This window comes from Lemur catta, chromosome 6 (genome assembly GCF_020740605.2).
Source record: "Lemur catta isolate mLemCat1 chromosome 6, mLemCat1.pri, whole genome shotgun sequence".
Classification (NCBI taxonomy): domain Eukaryota; kingdom Metazoa; phylum Chordata; class Mammalia; order Primates; family Lemuridae; genus Lemur; species Lemur catta.
This window is the reverse complement of record NC_059133.1, coordinates 26,672,044-26,679,025: the sequence shown is the minus strand read 5'-3', so window position 1 is coordinate 26,679,025 and position 6,982 is coordinate 26,672,044.

Sequence of the window (6,982 nt, the reverse complement as noted above, 5' to 3'; positions counted from 1 at the left end):
GGCTCTTCCCTAATAGCTGAACCATTTTAGGTCAGTCACTAAAAATGTCTGTGCCTCAATGCCTTCTTAGAAGACCGGGGGATAACAATGTCTACCTAGTAGATGTATCGGGAGGGTTAAAAGTGATTTCAAAGGCAAAGCACAAAGATTGTGTCTTACAGAATAAAAATGCTCCATCTTTGCCAGTTACTCTTGTCCCAGTAATTTTGAACTTCTGCCCTACAAATAAAATGGGCAGTAGCTCAGTGCCAATTATAGAACCAATAATAATTTCTGACATGTTAACATCTCTTTAAATTTAAGGACATCAAATTACTAATTATAAGAATTATAATTGAAAATTGCCATAATTTTACTCACATATTGAGAAAAATGAGGCCTAGAAAAGTCAAGTTACTTTTTTTTTTTTTTTTTTGGCACTACAGATAGGACCAGGAATCAAATCTAGCTTTCTCCTATTAGGCAAAAGTGAACTCTCCTTTTAATTTCATTAGTAAATGATTAAAGAAAAGAAAAATAGCTTTGTCATAAATGTACTAGTAAACTGATAAAGCAGTTAGTTTTTATTTAACCCAGAAGTCAATAAGAAAGGGTCTGCTTATCTGGGTGAATGATGGTGTTGCTACACCATAATTCACTTTGCTGGCTGGGGCGCCAGCCCTCACCTGCTGAGATGACAGCTGTTCACAGCTCCCAGCTACCCCCATCTCTGGAGAATTTCCCTCTTCAAATTTCTACCGCCCACCCCTTCCTTCTGCAACTCACAGCTAATGACAGACTGACCAGGGAGAACAATGGTCACGTATTTGCCTCAGTGCAGGAGCCACTGTGAGGTGCAATTTACACGCCAGAGCTCTGTTCCCCATGACATGAGGCTACAGCTCCTCTTCAGCTGAGACCGTGTCCTTGCTTAGCTCCTTCCCTGACCCTATTTTCCTCTCTCTTTCCTCTTGAAGGCTCTCCCTGTGGAAAGCAGCTCCACCTGAACTCCTGTGGCAGGTTCTGTTTCTAGAAATCCAATCTAAGACACCGGAAAAATGAGATGATTAATAATTAATTTTATTTTTGAAAAAAAAAATCTAAGAATGAAAGTTAGGATTCAAATTTGTAATAACAAAAGGGAAAGCACTTAAAACTTAGAGTTCTAAAAGAATGTTAAATTTTATATTTGTTATTTGAAATTAGGCAAATTGTGAAAATGTAAATGAGATGTTAAAATGTTTAAAGCATTCCCACTGCATTTATCACAGATCAAAGTGGCATAGAAGGCAAATTTGCCATATAAAATATCCCATTAAACTTTTCAATGTTATTAAGAATAACGCTGTTAGGGAAACATTCTTTATCTTCCCACTACCTTCCCTCCCCATGCTCTTTTAAACTTCCTGTTTCGTCTATTCCCCAAGTTTGAAGAGAACAATGGTGACCCCAAGTGGCCAATAAGGCAATTTTTGGTCAAAACTCCTAAATAACAGAGATAACCTGCCATCCTAATATACATAGATTTTTCATTTTTTGGAGCATGAGTAGTTTGCACAACATGTTAACCTCTATTGATATACTGTAAAAGATTTCAGAACTCAAATATTCTCTTTTTAGTACAAGACTAAAATAGAGTATTGCTTGGAACACCATCCAAAGTCGTTAAGGCTAACTGAGATCATTCCAAGAGGCATTTCAAATCTGAGAAGAATGAGACAATTAAATGAGAGAAATTAAGGTCTTCACACATTAAATGACATGATCTCCAGTTTCTATGGTGTTTTGTCATTAGGTGTGAAGGAGCTCAGGAAATTTCACCCCAAAATATGACTCCTTGGTATAAAGAGTATTTTGAATTAAAGTCCCTTAGAAATGACTAGGCCCTTGGAAGAGGATTTCTCTCTATCTGCACAACCAGCTGGACCCATCAAAAGAACAATGGACATACCTTCTGGTGCAAATCATTTTAAACATAATATCTGTCTCTCAGGTTAAAATACAAGTCAATCCATTTCCCCCCATATCCATTCTTTCTCCCAAGTATCTATTCATCCTCCCTCACAACTGTTCATTGCCCCTAAACAGAATTATTAATACCTATATTCCTCATCTTCCCCTCTCCTCTAAAAGCAGGTATAAAAATATCTGGATCTCCCTGGGATACTAGGTAATCACTCTGTGATCCTCCCCATGCACATGGCAAATAAACCTCTTCATTTTGTTTGCATTCCTGAATTGTGGGTTGATCTCTCAGTGAACTTTCAGGGGAAAGGGAAATTTTCCCCTCACCCTCACAGGTGAAAATATGTTTTCATATACTATTTTACAACTAAACATGAAGAATAACTCATTGCTAAACACTGATAAAAAATACAATGTCTTATTTACCTCCTTTCTTTTAACCAAAGCAAATGCAACTGAAACTAGTACTCTTTCAACATTTTATCATCACATTTATTTTACAAATTCAGAAACAGAGGTGTTTATAGATAAGTTTTGAAGTTACTAGGGAACAGGAAATCATGTTGAGGTCCTCACCAACTGAAAACTCAAGAGGAGAGTTTCAGGAGGGGGTCAGGAGATAAACAACAAAACAAAACAAAACAAAACTTTAGCCCCAACTGGTCACAATGAGATTTGTCAATACTGATGAAGGGTACTTCAGACCGTAGGGCACTGGCCACAGGTGGAATGAGCATACCTTCCCCTTTGCCCTGAAGACTCCCAGGCCTATCTCTTCAGTATTGCAGACAACCTAAACTGATAAAGAGAAAACTAGCACAGGATAAAACAAATTGGTTAACCGTGAGTAAGATTTTGCTGTTAGAGACTCTTCCTACTCTGGTTTTAGAAAGTTGAGGATGCAAAAAAAAAAAAAAAAAAAAAAAAATCTGCTTTAAGTTATCAGGGATCAAAGAAGTTCGTCCAACTTGAAATTAATGGGTTACTTCTCTTTGTCTATTAAATAGTTTATTCTTCATAGATGAAGAGAGAATTTATTAATTAATATCTTACTGTTAAAAAAAATTGTGTTAGAAGAAACTCTGTTATAAACTAAGTGATTTTATATGATTTTCTGGTAGAAAATATTTGATCAGTTGATTGTCTTCAGATTCCAGATTTCCACCAGCCAAATATTGTTTATCTTCTCTGAGGGCTTTGGCAGGTTTTCTCTCCTTAGGAAATGAGTTGGAAAACATCAGTGAACTTCAAAGCAATGGCTTGAGGTTATCATCTGATTTATGAAATGACTATTTCCATCATTTATCAGAACACTGAGTCCTTCCTGTGGAATAGCAATCCCAGTATGTAAACAGAATCCGGGAACTGCTGATTATCACATCACTGTAAGAAACAACTGAACCAAAAGGTCCCTACCAAAATGATAGGAGTCTTAACGTCTGTGTAAAGTCCAGGAGAACATTTGATGAGTGTAAAATTTTGGAGATTGGGAAACACTATCTTGTTTGTTTGGAATTTATGTTCAGTTACACACTTTTCCAAATGAGGGCATTAAGAGTCTCTCTAAAATTTCTATTGATTGTCCCTATTTCTCAATTCTTCTTACTCTCAACAACAGGGAGTCAGGAACAGTGAATCTTATTCTTATTTCATGTTATTTGAGCTTGGGAAAGTTGCAGAACCTCTGTAGGCATTAGTTTTCCCACCCCTTAAATGAGAACCATAGGCCAGGAAGCCTAAAATAATAAAAACAAACAAAATAAATAAAATAATAAAATAAAATTTTAGATGCTGCCACCCCCCCCCACCCCTGAGATTCTGATGCAGAGATCTTGGTGAGCTTGGGAAATAAATACATAATAGTTTTAGAAAACTGTCTAGATGATTTTGATCATGAGCCGGGTTTTGGCACTGCTGAATAATGTCAGATGATCTCTAAGGACTTTTACAGACTTATCAATAGGAGGTCTATTCTAGAGTAATTTCCTCACCTCAAGGATGCCAGTTCTCCAAAGGGCAACTTCTGAATCATTATCTGTAGGATCAGTAGCATTAAATGTCCATTCATCTTAATAGGAAAGGAGGGATAAGAGAAGAGAGAAAAAAATTAAATCAATGAAAGCTGCCTTTAGGGGGTTGTCCAGCCACCAGACAGAAAGCACTTTTGATTTTCCCTCAGTTGTGTGTCATGCAAATGTTTCAGCCACAGTCCCATTAGAATGCAAAAGGTATACCTAAGTGGGGTAATTGAGGGAAGTTTTACAAAGGTACTATTCTACTCAAATGTGGACTGAGTGAAAGGAAACCAGGAAGTGATGGTGCAGTGCCCGGGCTAGCACACTCAGGAGATATTACCAAGCTGGGGCTAAAGGGGAAGGGGAGGGAGGCAGTACCTGAATCAGAGAGATTTGTCCTTACCCAGTTAGAGCTGTGGCCTTCAGTAGAGGGACAAAGCCAACTCGCAGTAACCTGGCAGGGAGAAGTCAGGGGACTGAATCCCTGGCCTCAATTTCCTCCTTTTTCCAAAGTGTTTTCATGCTTCCCATTGACTGATTCCAAACAAAAGAGGGAAGGTGAGGATCTTGATCACATAGTGCCTCCGTAAGGTCAGTCTCCTGGGACACAGAGCAAGATGTGGAGGGACATAGAGGGACAATGGTGATTAACCCGCACAAAGACCTCGCTCTTCCCCAGTGGTTTCAAGCCTTCATGGTTTGAACGTCTGATTCTTCTCCAAATGTTGTTTCTCACCTTATTCATACGTATGCTTCCTGTTTAGCTCCAGAACCCAGTTCAGATGTCATCTATTCAGTGAAGTTGTCCTTGCTCCATGCCCATGAACCCATCCATGTGTGACCTAAGAACCAACTTTTCAAATTGCTCTGTTCACATTATGTTATAAGCCCATATCTAAATTATTATTGAATCTCCCATATTTTCTATAATCCATAGCAAAATATCTTTGAGGATTTGTTTGAATCAAATCAAGAGATCTGATAGAATAGACTGTTAACATATTTTTTTATTGACACATAACAACTTCCGTAGCTGGTTTATTCTTTCTCTCCCTTCAATACCCAGCTGAGAAATCACATATCATAAGAATAATATTGCTTGGTAAGCATGGAAAAGTAGATGAATCTTACAGAACAGGCTACTGGCTGTTACTCCCAGCTCTGATATCTAAAAGCACCTTACTCTACCATATAGCTGAATAACCATCTCCAGTGATTATACCCCTTCTTCATTTCTGACTCACCATCTTTTATCTAATCTCCATGTCACTGAATTACCCCAAATATGACAACTCTATATAAATGTGCTATTGCTTCCTTTCCATATATCACATTTTCAGTCTTGTTTTCCTGTGGGTAAATTATTATCCTGTGGATAAGTTCAATTGCACTGAACTTGCAAAGCCCCTGCTAACACTGGCAAACCATTTCTTAGAAAGGATTACTTTTGATACACACACTTGTTTTTGTGAATTCCTTTGAAAATTTATTTCAGATACTTTTGAATAACTTTATTTTCAGATTATGGTCAGATGAGATCTTGTATGCAAAAGCATTAATGTAATAACTGATTTATAGAAAACTATCAATAAAATAGCAGAAACCATTATTATGTTGATATCATTAACAATAGCTTACATTTGTAAAACTGTAGTATTTTACAGTTACTTTTAATATATATTCTTTCCTTTACTCCTGTGAAGTAGATATTATTAGGACTTTCTTATTGTTGAGAAAATTAAGATTAAATGATTACTTGAGTTTCTCAAACAAGATCATTACACAAGAAAAAAAGCAGCAGATCCCATATTCAAATTTAAATCTGATTCCAAATCTGCTGACATTTCACTATACTATTTCTCTCTGGAGCAACTAGTTTGTGCACTTTTGTGCACTTATTATGTACTAATATCACATTTTCTTTCTCATACCTATGAATTCACGATGCCCCAAATATGGAACCAAAATCTCTTCAGCCTAGGGAACTTTTGAATACCCAGGTAGGGGCTTCATGTGTTGTTGTGACAAACCAGGTTATCTTCTTACATAGACCCATAGTTCTAGTTACAAAACTCTTGAATTATCTCAGTAAGTTACTGCTTCTCTGGGTCCATGACTTAATTAACTACAAAGAATTCCATTTCTTCTGAACTTGGGGATCTCAGTTGTTGTTGCTATTTGTTATGGGCTCAACTGTGTCCTCCCTACCCCACCAAATTCATGTGTTGAAGCTCTAACCCCCAGTACCTCAAAATGTGACTATATTTGGAGGTAGGGCTTTAAAAAATGAGTGGCCTCATTTTAACAGGGTAGACTGCCTTAGTCTGTTTGGGCTGCTATAACAAAAATATTAATATCATAAATTGGGTGGCTTATACACAACAGAAATTTATTTCTCACAGTTCTGGATACTGTGGAGTCCAAGATCAAGGTGCTGGCAGATTTAGTGTCTAAGGAGGGCCTGTTTCCTGGTTTATGAACAGCCACTTTTTCTCTGTGTCCTCACATGGTAGAAGGGATGGAGGATGTCTCTGGGGCCTCTTTTATGAGGACACTGATCCCATTCATAAGGACTCAGCCATCATACCATTACCTTGGGGGCTCAAATTTCAACATATGAATTTGGGGGACAGAGACATTCAATTCACTGCAAACTCCCTCTCCAATATTCAAGAGACAATATTGCTTTCCTCTTTTGAGTCATAGAAACCCAAAGTGTTGGTGAGCTAGTCAGCAAAATGGGGTTCTCTATTTTGCCATTTCATGAAAGCCAAAGAAAAATATTGGAAAGAGAAGGGCTGGGGAGCTCGTGAGTCACTATTACTCTCTCTTTCTCAGTGGTCCCAGAATACTAATCTTTATATAGCTACAGCTGAGTCAGTGACGTGCAGCCCACTGGGTCTCCGTAGGGTGCTCCCTGCTGAAAGGGGTTGATAGGACCATGAGGCAGAGTTGGGGAGGGGAGCTTGGGGGCTGCATGGCACATTAAAACTACAGTGAAATCACTCTTGTAAAGCAACTGA